This window comes from Tupaia chinensis, unplaced genomic scaffold (genome assembly GCF_000334495.1).
Source record: "Tupaia chinensis unplaced genomic scaffold, TupChi_1.0 Scaffold000606_1, whole genome shotgun sequence".
NCBI lineage: Eukaryota > Metazoa > Chordata > Mammalia > Scandentia > Tupaiidae > Tupaia > Tupaia belangeri.
The window spans coordinates 463,141-477,244 of record NW_006160124.1 but is presented as its reverse complement, the minus strand read 5'-3'; the positions used below and the strand labels follow the sequence as shown (position 1 = coordinate 477,244).

The 14,104-nt window shown below is 39.7% G+C and overlaps 1 protein-coding gene across 8 annotated transcripts in view; it reads left to right on the top strand.

Moving 5' to 3' along the window:
- Positions 1-4,889: 4,889 nt before the first annotated feature.
- The window catches only part of DMTF1 (cyclin D binding myb like transcription factor 1), a 62,288-nt gene continuing 53,073 nt past the window's right edge, over positions 4,890-14,104 (top strand). For 7 of the 8 annotated variants that reach the window (XR_336015.3, XM_014591685.2, XM_006158735.3 and 4 more), the window contains exon 1: positions 4,890-5,017. The gene's annotated coding sequence lies outside the window, so the exon portion shown is untranslated. The remainder of the gene's footprint in view (positions 5,018-14,104) is intronic. The other variant, XM_014591686.2, reaches the window with a different exon arrangement.

Genomic DNA, 14,104 nt, shown 5'->3' with positions numbered 1-14,104 from the left:
GAATCCTGGACTTGCTAGCTTGCTTTCTCTTTTTCTTTTTCTGGTGAGCACCTGTGCCCTACAGCAAATTTAAAAATAAATCTAGTCCCAGACCGTAGATCTAGTCCCAGACCCAGTGGCTTAAACTCACGCCGGGTGCATGTGCATACGTGCCCAAGATATCAAGAGGAGAATGGAGGAAAAGGGGTTGCATTGTGTCCATCCCCGCTGGGGGGTGATTTCTCACTCTCTCTCTCTGTCTCTCTCTGTCTTTCTGGTGGGCACATGCACCCTATAGCAAAAATCTCTCATTAATTAATTAACTAATTAATTAATTAATGTCATGATGAGGTTCATGAACATGTTATAAAAATTTTTTGAAGTTCAACAGTTAATAATGACAAGCAAATGTAGCAACTACCATAGCTGTGCTGTAAATCCTTTACAATAACTTGTTTGAGGGGATCAGCAGTTAGCGTAATGGCTACGTTGCTGGACTCCCATGTAGTCAACTGTGGTTTGAGTCCCAAGAACCCACGCTAGGCATGTGTGCATGCATGTGTGCCCAAGATCCTGAGAGGAGAATGTATTAAAATATACTCACTGGGGCCAACAAGTGGCCTAGTAGTTGGGATGCTGGACTCCCACATGGCCAACAGCAGTTTGAATCCTGGACTTGCTAGCTTGCTTTCTCTTTTTCTTTTTCTGGTGAGCACCTGTGCCCTACAGCAAATTTAAAAATAATAATAAATAAAATTAAATAATTCTTTAAAAAATGTGTCATTACTTTTCCAACAACCCAACAGTTACAGAAGAAACTCACCCAGAAAGGGAGAATTTAATTCTGAGGATGCACTTGACTTTTTCAGGAAGTAGCAGAGTGCACGATGACCTTAGTTTTTGCAGAAAGAAGAGGCAACCAGACTATAATATAGACATCACAATTTTATGCCTTTGTGAAAAGCATCCCATATAATTTATGAAAAATATAGTTAATTAGGAATCATTTTTCTCATAAATATTAATGTAAATAATTCTGCATATCTAATAATTATTTTATTAAAATCGCCCTTTGAGTAGTGTTATTATTGCTCTGGCTCAGGAGTTTATTAGTTTCCATTTTTAATGTTTACTACATATGTCGGACTATGCTAAGTATGCTGTCTATATTATTCTAGAAGATAGATCTTTTCATCACTATTTTTCTAAGTTAAGTGAAGTGTGAGAGACAATGTAAATGCTCACCATTAAGCAATAGAGCTAAAATTCACCCTCAGGTCTGACTCCAACATCTATATCACAATACAAACCTACCTCAATATTATGCACTCATTAAAAAATTGAATAATTGGGGCCAACAGGTGCTGGGATGGTTAAGGTGCTCGATCCCCACATGGCCAACTACAGTTCAAGTCGCGAACTGAGTGACTTGAAAATCATTCCAGGCACACATGCATGTGTGCCCAAAATCCCAGAAGGAGAATGGAGAAGGGATTGCAGCATGGCCACCCCTCTGGGGGTGGCTTCTCACTTTTCCTCTCACTGTCTTTCTCTGGTAAGCTCAGGTGTCCTATGGCAAAAACCTTTAAAAAGTGGGTTAATGTCGGGAACCAGCAGTTAGTGTAATGGCTATGTCGTTGGACTCCCACGTAGTCGACCGCGGTTTGCATCCCGGACCCGGTAGCTTAAAACTCACGCCGGGCGCGTGTGCGTGCGTGCCCAAGATCCCCAGAGGAGAATGGAGGAGAAGGGATTGCGGCTTGACCATCCCCCCTGGGAGGTGATTTCTCACTTTCTGTCTCTATGTCTCTCTCTCTGTCTGTCTGGCGAGCGCACGCGCCCTATAGCGAAAATCTCTCAAAAGAAAAAAAAAAGTGGGTTAATGTCATTATTCCCATAAAATATAAAGAGTATATAAAGTTCGGTAATAAAGTTAACACAATAAAATGTTATTTCTGGCATTAATTTTTAGAAATTGGTAAAACGTCCATTTTCTAGTCAAGAATCTGGAAACTGCTTTTGTTTTCTCATTATGAAAGGACCATTGCTAAAGTGTATTTTGTGAGCTGTAGCAAAGTAGTTCTCAATGTAGGCTTCAAAGCTGAAGCTTCAATTCTGACTCTACTGTTTATTTGCCATATGCCCTTAGATATATTCATTTCTTGCTGGTTGTTAATAAAATGGAATTTATTTGTAACAATGTAGAGATGGGCACTTGATATAACTGACAAATAATGACTCAAAGAAACATTAGCACACAACATTCTAATCCAAGGCTGAAACCTTTCATACTTTTTTTTTAAGATTTTTTTTGGTTTTTGGTTTTTGTCACAGCGCACCTGGGCTCACTGGACAGAGAGACAAAGACAGAAAGCGAGAAATCATCCCCTCACACACTGCAGTCCTTCTCCTCCATTCTACTCTCAGGATTTGGGATACACATACACACACACCTGGTGTGAGTTTTAAGCCAACAGGTCAGGAACCTGAACCACAGTTGACTACATGGGAGTCCAACAATGTAACCATTACACCATCTGCTGGTCCTAAACAAAACCTTTCATACTTTAAAAAAATAAAAATAAATAAAATTTAGAGTAATTTTAGGTTCATAGTAAAATTAAGCAGTATGTACAAAAAAATCCTTATACCTCCTGACCTCAAAATGCACACCAACCCAGTCTTCCTATCACCCTCTCACTGGAGTGGTTCATTTGTAACAATGAACCTACATCAACACACCACTAATATCCAATGCATAGTTTACATTAGTGTTCATATTTGGTTGTACATACAACGGGTTTTGATAAACATGTCATAGCAACATACCTACTACCCAAAAAGTTTCACTGCCCTAAAAATCTTGTGCTTACCAATTACTTTACCTTCCCTCTTTCTCTCCTCCCCAACCCTTGGCAACTACTGATCTGTCTTGTTCATATTGCCCTTGTACACTATCTTTTTCAGATTGGCCTCTTTCACTAAGTAATATGCATTTAGGATTTTTCCATTTTTCTTCACACCTTGACAGCTCACTTCTTTTTAATGTTGAATAAAATTCCATCATATGCATATGCCAGTTTATCCATTCACTTAATGAAGAACATTATGGTTGCTTCCAAGTTTTGGCACTTACAAACAAAGCTGCTGTAAACATCATATTCAGGTTTTTTTGCAGACTTAAGTTTTTAGTTCATGGAGATAACAAGGAATGATTGTTAGCTCATGTGGTAGGAATATTTACTACTGTAAAAAACTGCCCAGATTTATCTGAAGTGGCTATGTAACAATTTGCCCTCCCACATGCAGTGAATCAAGTTCCTCTTGGTCCACAACCTTGCCAGTATTTGGTGGTGTCCCCCTTTTTTGGGCATTTAGCCATTGTAATAGATGTATAGTGGGTTTTTTTGTTTTTTTGGTTTTTTTTGGAGAGACTTTCGCTATAGGGTGCGTGCACTCGCCAGACAGAGAGAGACATAGAGACAGAAAGCGAGAAGTCACCCCCCAGGGGGGATGGTCACACCACAATCCCTTCTCCTTTGTTCTTTTCCTGGGATCTTGGGCATGCACGCACACGCGCCCGGTGTGAGTTTTAAGCCACCGGGTCTGGGACGCGAACCATGGTCGACTACGTGGGAGTCCAGCGACATAGCCATTACACTAACTGCTGGTTCCCTAGTGTTATTTTTTTTTTTTAACTTTATGAGAAATGTACCATTTGTGAGAAAGTTACTTCCAAGTAATAACCTGGAAATGCTGATTACTGTTAGAACTATGTACATTTGGCTAAAAACCTAAACAAAAAATATTTTTTAAACCACCTTAGTGTGTAGTTAGCTTGTTTTCCCCCACGGTTCCTAGATGAACTAGTGTGACTCGCACTTAGTTTTCCAATTATATTTTGTATGCAAGGAGTCCAGAATGGTTCGATATTGCTAAAATATCAGACAAAAACAAAACACTAAATCTTAACCTCATTTGTTAGTTAAAACCCATTTAGTACATACATATTCCTGGTAGCTTTCATTTGACCTTCACTATTGAAGGTGACTACATTATCACGATGTAGTAATTGAGTCTCCATACATTCCTTGGATACAAAAATACTAGCCAAGTCTAATTTTTATAACATCTCATTAGAGAAAAAAAAGGAGTATATAATACATGCAGCTTTATACACAAGTAATGTGAGGTTGGATCAAAACGTAATAGAGTTAGGACGACTCAATCGGACTCCATTCTGTCTCGGAACTCTTTAAAAACAAAGCCAAATAAAACTACCCGGATCTCACGAAGATTCTGAGAGACTTGTCTGGGGTCGAGGCCCAAGTATGAGTCTTCCAAGTTATCCAGGTCATCGCAAAACGGCCAACGAGGGAGACCACTGTACAACCGAGTAGCAACTTCCTAGTACTGCAGCGAGCGCACACTTCATCAAGAACTGCATCACACAGCAAAGAACATAACACTGCCTTTTAAGCGCCTAAAGCACGACAGTCCCAGGCACACATTCCCTGTTTTCTCTGCACTCGGATACCGCGTTCGAACCGTTCCACTCCAAAGCATCCATCCGCTCAGAGCCTCCGGGAACTAGGAAACTCCGCCCGCAAGGCCTAACTGTCCCCAAAGTCGGGCGCGAGGGGCGGGGGACGGGGACAGTTACAGCAAAGGGTAGGGCCTCCTTAATAACACTGGCGGTCGGATAATCGGTGCGGAGATTCCCTTGTAGGAAGACAGAACCGGAACCGACAACCTCTGCCTAAGAAGCTTGGATAACCCAGACCTTTTTTCGCGCTCAGACTTAGCCGGAAGTGACGCCACAGTCGGCGGGTGGGGCCGCCCCGCGGGAGAGGGAGGCGGGAGGGGCAGCGTGAGGAGGGTTGGGGGGCGGGGCGCGGCCGCACCTCCGTTTCCGGTGGCTCGTCGCGCTCGCTCACTCCAGCTGCAGCGGCTCTCGCCCGTGGCTGCTTCCTCCATCCTGGTATTTTTTGGAGCCTCCATCCTGGTTCTTCCAAAGTGCCCGGACCCAAAACAGGAAGTAAGTGCGATGGAACCTTCAGGTCCCACCTGCCGCCAGCGCCGCTCCGCCGGGCACCGCGGGCGGGGTCGGAGCCGGGCCTTCGTGACGCTGAAGCTGCTTTCCCCACACGCTCAGGCCAGGGCCTCCCTCTCAGGGCCGGGCCAGCGGCGGGGGCGCCGGCTGCAGAGCAGAAGATAGAGTAGTCGCCGAGGCACAGCAGCGATCCGGCGGGGGCGGAAAATGGCGGCGGCTTCAGAGGAGCTAAATGGCGCCGGGACCCCTGGGGGGTGGGGTGGGCCGGGTGCTTTGGTAGAGAATTGGACCGGGGACTAAAGGGGACTGTAAAGGCGCTTTTTTGGTTTTCCTTGCGGTGTTCCTCTTTTTAATTTTTTGGTTATCTTTTCCGGTTTTGTTGCGAAGACCAGCAAAGGAGAGGTGGGCTCGGGTGGGGTGGGTTGGGGGGGCGCAGGCCTCGCCCCGGCTCCCACAGCTGATGTGGTGTTTTCTTTTTACCTTGTTTACATCTTAGACTTTTCTTCCATTTGTTTGAGGTTCGACCTCGCTTAGCAATTCAAAATCCTGGTAGAGAAAATCGGGGTTGCTGACCGAACCGTCTGTCAGCCCGAGTCTTTTTACAGGGCTCGGGTGGGGTGGGTTGGGGGGGCGCAGGCCTCGCCCCGGCTCCCACAGCTGATGTGGTGTTTTCTTTTTACCTTGTTTACATCTTAGACTTTTCTTCCATTTGTTTGAGGTTCGACCTCGCTTAGCAATTCAAAATCCTGGTAGAGAAAATCGGGGTTGCTGACCGAACCGTCTGTCAGCCCGAGTCTTTTTACAGAAGGAAAGACAGGGCCGGCCAGGGAGGCGGGGAGAGAATCGGAGCTGAGCAGAGCAATGCGTCTGCAAAGAGTAGTATTTTCATAATATGTCTAGTTCCGAGGAAGCTAAAAAATTTTTAAATCTACTTTGTCCTTCGAAAGCAGAGCAATGCGTCTGCAAAGTAGTATTTTCATAATATGTCTAGTTCCGAGGAAGCTAAAAAATTTTTAAATCTACTTTGTCCTTCGAAATGGACTATGTTTTGATAATCTCTTCCAAGATTTCGGCAGCTTTACCCCCTTCTTTGGATTTTATTTGAACGAAAGTTGCAAATGCCATTCAGTGCAGTCGAATGATAACAGCACGTTATTTTCGATGTATTATAGATAAGGAAAAGGCGATAATTCTATGAAATGTAAGTCAGGACTCCTCCCTTTCTCTGAATTTGTGTTTGCCTTTCTTGCCACTTAATTCATTTTTGTGGATCTCCCTTCTGACCAGTAGGCGAGGCTACTGGCTGGGACATCTAACAAAGTGCATTTTCTGTAGGATTAGTCGCTAGTACTTTGTGTCTTGAAGTTTTTTCATTTGAATTTTTTTTTATTAATTATAGTTTTCATTGTAAAAGACAATCACTTGTGGCTTTTAAGCTTTAGTCCAACCAAGTAAGAAAATACTCTTCCACTACACCGAAAGTTATGCAAACATAAAATCCGGTTTTTTAAGACTTTATTTTTCCATCACTTCAAATTTTTTTCTTTAATTTTACATTTGTGTTTCAGATAACTTTTTAAGGATTACTATATTTTAATTCTAGTAATTTGAGTAATTTTCCTTCGTTTAAAGACTCCATCCAGCTGTGGTGATGATACATCAGAATCTTAGTATTTTATTATGATGGATTATTTGCAAATTTGGTTAAGATTTAGATAAAGATTAAAATGACATTCTCTGACATTACAAAAATTGTCATGCTGAAGAAATACAGTTTGGTGTAAGAATAAAGTTTTCTTCATTCACAAAGCAAAAAAACTCAATTATGAAGAAAAATACGTTTATAATTGTTGGTGATTTTATCTCATTATTTCAACTCCCGTATGCTAGGTGCTATTGTGTGCCACCAAGCAAGTTTATTGTTGTTATTATTGTTTACTGTTTTAGTTGATAAGCTCACCTCAAAATGTGTATTTGGGGACTGATCTAGAACCCACATTTTCTGCATGAATCTTTTTAATTGAATGCAATTGAGCTAGATGGTGGACCTCAATGCTATTGCCCTATCTTCATTGACTTTAAAAGTAAGTGTTGGGCATTGCATACTTCGAGCAGTTATATGAATAAATATATACTATATAGTTTTCTCTGGGTATTAAGGTTTTAGAAGTATTTGGAGAGAAGAAATCACAAAGTTTAGGAATTAAGGTTTAAGCTTTGAAAGGGCCTACCTGGGAAATGGTTTCTGGTACAGAATAATACCAAAGTCCAGAGATGCCTTCTTTAGTCTTTAAGTACTCTTTCCAAATGACTTCTTTTTTTAAAGGTGCAGAGAGGGTAGGTACTTATAAAAAATTATATATTGCTAGTTAGTATTTAAATTACAAAATAAAAAACTAGCCTTTACTTCTTCACATAATGCTTGCCATTTTATTCATTTATCGCTTCCACATCTCTAGAACCCAATTTTTTTTATTAATGGTGTAATAAGCTTATATATCCTAAAAATTAAAAAAATTTAGATTTTTGCTATAGGGCATGCGCTTAGTATTTTATTATTTCTGAGTAAGAGAAAGAGGCAGAAAGCAAGAAATCATCCCCTGGGGAGATGACCACACGCAACCCCTTCTCCTTCCTCTTCTTGGGATCTTTAGCACACACACAACTTGCCTGGTGTGAGTTCTAAGCCACTGGGTCTGGGACTGGAACTGCTGTTGGCTACATGGGAGTCCAGCAACATAACCATTACTCCCTCTGCCGGTCTCAACATCTCATTATTTTTTAGCAGGTGATTTTGGCATGCTGCATCAAGTACATTGGTTGAAATTAATAACTGTGAGGGTGTATAAGAGAGTGTGAAACAAGTGTCCCCAAGGACTTAACAGCCTGGCACACAGTTAAAACTATTGAGGTATCTTAGAAGAGTTTTTTAAAATATTGAAGTCCTAGATTATTGGTAGCAAACACCATATCTTTCTGTTGGAAAACCTGTAAAATAGCAGTTTAGGGAGGGTTCATTACTCTTTAAAGTATCACACATAGAAACTACCTGTTTAACACTGACTTGTTATCCTGCCTTCTCAAGATAGAATTTTCTTTTTTGACATCATTTCTAGCACTTTTTTTTTTCCCTGTAAAAGGATTTCCTAGGAGTTAATACACTGAAGTGCTTTGCAATTTCAGCTCTAAAAGCTATTTCTATCTACATAAGATGAGCCAAAGAAGTGATAAAGCTATTGTCAACTGTTGATTATAAAATACAGTTATCAAATATATATGGCATTTGTTTGCTTTCATGTCATTTCTCCCTTTGTCTTGATGGTATTTTGTTTTTGTGAAGAGGCTGCTAAGAAATCACAAGTAGATTTTGTGTTTACTTTCTATAGAGGTAAATGATAAGTTTAAAAAGAACCTATTTATCACACTTTTTTTTTTTTTTTTTTTGAGTTTGTGGCAAAATAAGGAGTTCCATGATTTGAATCACAGAAAAAAGTTGTCAGGAAAAGGCACACTGGAAAGTTTTTTATGAATGATCTATTTGTGGAGCATTTTTTAAATTTTTTGTTTTGTTTTTGCCATCTCATTTTTCTAAGTGTCATTTTGGTTATATACACTGTTCTTAGGCCATTCTTCCAGACTAGTCACTTAACCATCAAGGGTTAAGTGTTAGAAGAAATGCTCATTAGGTTTATTTACTGCCTATGTGTATTTTAGTAGCTCCTGAGGAAGTTGCTTTAAAAATTAACTTCAGTGTGGATGACAGAAATATGGTGTTAATTTCTATTTCCCTTTAAAAAGCTGCTTATGATACTTTGCATAAAAGTGCTCAGTTTTGAGTGAGTGAAATCTTAACATTGTCTCCAAATATCCATTTAAACTCTTGAATTCTCTGGGTGAAAAGTAAGCATTTTAATAGCAATATTTTATTGCTAAACTAGTTACAAAGTACTGCCCTTCAAAGTGACCATTACCAAGTAATTTTCTTTACTCAGATAATTTGGTAATTGAAATTAGCATTTTAAGCTATTAAAGCCTATTAAAATAAGACTCCATTAACAGCTTTATTGACATGGTGCATAGTCTTATTTTACCACCTTAAAACCATATCATAATGAGTATTAGTTTGGTACCTTAATTCATTGTGCTTTATGTTCATTTGTAATTCTTCTAAAAACTTTTATACAAAGTACACAGAGAAGCAAATCTCCAGGGGGCTGGAACCATCATCAAAGCATTGTCTTGGTGTGAAATGTCTCCATTCCACCTTTAATAAAATCCATTCTTTTGAAGATAGTCTTGTGGTATTGTCTCTTTTCTGACATTCCTCTATATACCCATTTTCAGGATTCAGGGATTTGTTACCTATTTTCTTCCATTAAGATTTTTTATGTAGCAAAAATGTTAGCTTTGAAAATAAAAATACCTTAAAACACAGCTTTCAAAATATTATACATTACTTAGCAAATCACCTGAGTATTTCCTAAGACATTAGTTAATATACAGTGATAGTTATTGGTATAGTCATGATCAGTATAGAGCTTGTATTATAGCATAAGCTCAAAAACAAAAAATGTTTAGAAATAATGGTTAGATAAATTTAGACACTGTGTAGCCATTTAAAGTGTGGAATAAATAGTTGGAAAATGCTCTGGTGTGATAAATGCAAAATCATAAAAGATGTAACAATGATCTCGATATTGTAAAAATAGTGAAAGTTGTGTATGTTTATATGTATGATGGAGAAAATAGTCAGAAGGTCATCTAACACCAAAAAAAGGAAACAGGGTTTTGTTTTGGTTTGGTTTTTTAAAGACTGTCTCAGTGTTCAGACCACCCTTGAGCTGTTAGTCCTGCGTTGGCGATCATACTTTGGCCTCCTCAAGTCACTGGAATTATATGCACACGCCACTTGTTCCCAGCCTGTAGGTAGTACTGGGAATCCAGCCTAAGCCTTCTACGTGCCTTGTCCGTAGTGCGTAGTGCCTTAAAAGTTTGCCACATCAGCAGAGCCCAATAATTTTTCTATGGCAGGTCAGGGAAAGAAAACAAGGCTCTGTATGTTCTGTAGCTTGTTCGTAATTCCCATTATAAGAATTTAATAATTTTTTTGTGTCACATTAGTTAAATCACATCTTGTAATCTAGAGTCAGCAGATGTTGGTTTCCATGTTGATTTCCATGCTTCTAGTGGTCACCACTAACAAGCATCTATTTTTTCACTCTTGTTCTAGGAGTTGCTTGAAAATCAGTGCATGTTTATTTATAGAATTAGCCCACAAGAAGAAATGGTTTCCTTGGTTTCTTCTGGTCTTTAAAGATACCTAATTCTTCCTTACCAGAAAGTTATGACAGTACTATATTCAATTGATGGAGATACCAGTCTTAAAGAATTCTTGGAGTAAGAATTTTACATCAGTGCTGGAATGGAGAGTATATAAATGACTCATTTCTTTAATTCTGTGTTAACATATCCAAGAGTTGTTTGTAAAGAGCTTGTCTCTCTCTGTTCTACCATGTTATTGTATATTAAATAGGGTAATCTTATTCATTGAGAGATAAATGTGAAAATATATAAGAATTCTATTATAAATATTTTGTACCATATTTCAGGTATGTTTTTATTGAATTTATCAGGGTATTGTTGGCTATTTAAAGATACCCACCGAATGATGAAAATACTTAAATAGCATTTCACCAATTGAAATGGCTGTTTAAATTTTCTTTTCTTTTCTCCATTATATTTTCTCATTTCTAGTTAATATAAAAATGGCCCATATGATAACACTTGTTACAGAGGAAGAAAGAAAATTTTAAATGGGCTGATGGTGTATTTATTTGCTCTAAAAGGACTGTTGATGGTAGAGTTGGAGATCTTCCTTATAAATTTCCCTAATAAACCATATGGGGTAGGGCATAGTTTCATGTAAAATTAATTAGAGTAAGAGCACTAAATTACTTTTCACCCTACTCTGATAAGTTGATTTATTCACCCCCACAGTCTTACATCAGGGTACAAATGTACTCTTGTAAACAACTGCTCGGCTCTTTCATTCTACTTTTTAAAAACTAAACTATGAAAGAAGTATCTGTAGTTTGTCTTTTCTTCCCTTCCTATCTCCCAGTTTTCTCTCCAGTAAGGCTGCTACCCTCACCACTCCACTGAGCTACTTTTCTTAAGGTCACCAGTTACTCTTCATACAGCCAGATCATAGTCATTTTATTACTCTCCTAGCAGTATTCTGTAGAGTTGACTACTTAATGCACATTGAGACTCTGGCGCTTCTTCATTGATACTTCTTGGTTTTCATGTCAATGGCTGGTCCTTAGTGTGTTCCTCTTTTTCTTAGTTTGTAAATGTGATAGACTATCAGACAGAGTAGGCAATAGCTGGAGTCTGTACTGTCTTCTCTAACCTTTCAGGGTCATCTTTAACAACAATTTGTGAATATGTCACTAAACTCCCTTATGGCCAACAGCAGTTGGAGTTCAAGACCTGGTGGCTTGAAATTCATGCTGGACACGTGTGTATGTGTGCCCAAGATCCCTGGAGGAGAAGGAATTGCGGTGTAGCCGCCCCCCCCACCCCCACAGGGGCTTTCCCTCTCAATCTGTCTTTAGAGAGCACACACCCTCTATGGCAAAAATCTTTTTTAAAATAGACCAGTTGATGGCTTAATGGTCATGTTACTGGACTCCCAACTGTGGTTCAAGTCCTGGACCTGGTGGCTTAAAACTCATGCCAAGTGCATGTGTGTGTTTGTTCATGCCCAAAATTCTGAGGATAATGGAGGAGAAGGGATTGCAGTGTGGCCATTCCCCTTGAGGGATGATTTCTCACTTTCGGTCTTATTTGTCTGATGAACTCATGCACCCTATAGCAAAAATCTCTCTAAAAAAAATAAAAATCGCATGACCTTAAATTTCTAGTTCTAATCCTGGTCTCAAGCTCCAGTTTATATATCCAACTATCAGCTTTACATCTTCATTTTGATGCCTTATATTTAATTATTTATATTAATACTAATAAGAGGTAATATTAATAAGATACATCCAAATTTAAGTGCCTCAGAACTAAACCTTACGTATTCAAGCTAAAATGTCCCTATGAGTCATCTTAAAATAGCCCCCTTAATCTTCATTATCCCATTCATTCAGCAAATACAGTTGACCTCCAAAGTATATCTTCTGTCAGTCCTCTTATGTATGTATGTATGATTATTTATTTTGAGAGAGAGGTGCCATTGACATGTCTCAGTAATCTCTTTCTCCTTCTGTCTCACACAGTAATCCCCTTTCCTCAGCCTTCCAGGTCTTGTGGATCCTGGGCACTCACACCTGTTGGGTTTCAGGTCAACCAGGCTGGGGTCCTAAACCTGTAGGCAGCCATGTGGCTTCCAGTGCTGCAGTTTGGTGGGCCAGTGCCTACATCATCAAGGCTGGGCCTAGCCTCTTTCATTGCTTCCCCCTCTCTAAACCAGTCATTTCTTGGATAAAATGTCTTCATAATTTATCTCCTTATTTATTCCCTGTTCTACAGTCTAAATTATCTGTAAAAATGTGAATTAGGTCCAGCTGGTGGTGATGTTAAGATGGCTGAATCTCACATGACCTGCACAGTTAGTCATTTACCAGGTGACTTGAGGGAAACATGGCAAGTGTATGTGTGTATGCATGCTCAAGATCCCAAAAGAAGAAATAGAGAAAGTATTACAGTGTGATTATCTCCTGTGGGTGGGGAACTACTTCCTCACTTTTTCTGTTTCTCTTCTGTACACTCTTTGGAAAAGCACATGCACCCTCTAGCCAAAAAATGTAAATTATATAATTAACATGCTCTAGTTTAAAAACCCTCCAAGGATTCTTTTTTTTTTTTTATTATGGGATGTGCATGCCCAGGGGGACATGGCCATGCTGCAATCTCTTCTCCGTTCTTTAGGGATTTGGGGCATGCACACACATGTGCGCAGCATGTTTTTTCAGCTACTGTGTCCAGGACTCACACCCGCAACCAGTCTTGTATGATCTGGCTGCCTTTTCTGTGTAATCTGGCTGCCTTGACCTCCATGCCAGCTGCTAACCCAAAACCCTCCACAGATTTTGGAGCCCTTGTGTTATCTGCCCTATCTGTGTACCTTCCTAGCATTAGTCAGTTGGCTGACTTGGCGGTGAAATGGTGCATCATCACGTTGCTCTTAAGGCAATGTAAAAGCCATCAAGATAGTTCAGTATTTATACCATTAAACTATTCATGGGCAAAAGACATGCAGCAGAGAGGAAGATATAGATATATTGGCTTATATATGCATACTTAACTGGAAAGAAGCCCAAATAACTGGTAATATTCGCCTCCTGGGAGGAGGACTTGGAACAAGAGTGACTGTAGAACTAAAGTGGAAAGTAGGCGTCACTCTAGACCTTTACCACTTCTGACCAATACAGGTTGTCAAAAATTAAATGCTTTCTTTCATGTAGCCACATCAGACCCTTTTTGTCTTGTACTGCTAAGTATCTCACCGCATTTTCTCAAATCTACCCCTGTTTTTGTATTTCCCAAAGTTTTAGATTAACTTGGGTCCTGAGATTACATTCATTAAATACTAACCTAGTAACCACTTGCACCTATCAAATGAAGAGTTATATTATTGTTTCTTCTAAAAATAAAATGTAAAGGTACCAGCAGTTGGCACTGGACTCCCATAGAGTTGACCACAGTTCAAGTCCTGGACCCAGTGGCTTAAACTCATGCTGGGCACATGTGCATGCATGCCCAAGATGCCAAGAGGAGAATGGAGGAGAAGGGGCTATGGCATGGGGGGTGATTTCTCGCTTTCTGTCTCTCTGTCTCTTTCTGGTGAGTGCACTTGCCCTGTAGCAAAAAATCTCTACAAATTAATTAATTAATTAATTAAAGGCAAGCAAGGTTACCAGGAGTAGAGTTTATACCTCAAAGATTGGGGTATAAATTTGTGCAACCTTTTTTCTTTTTTGGGGAGAGGTTTTCGCTATAGGGCGCGTGCGCTCGCCAGACAGACAGAGACATAGAGACAGAAAGCAAGAAATCACCCCCCAGGGG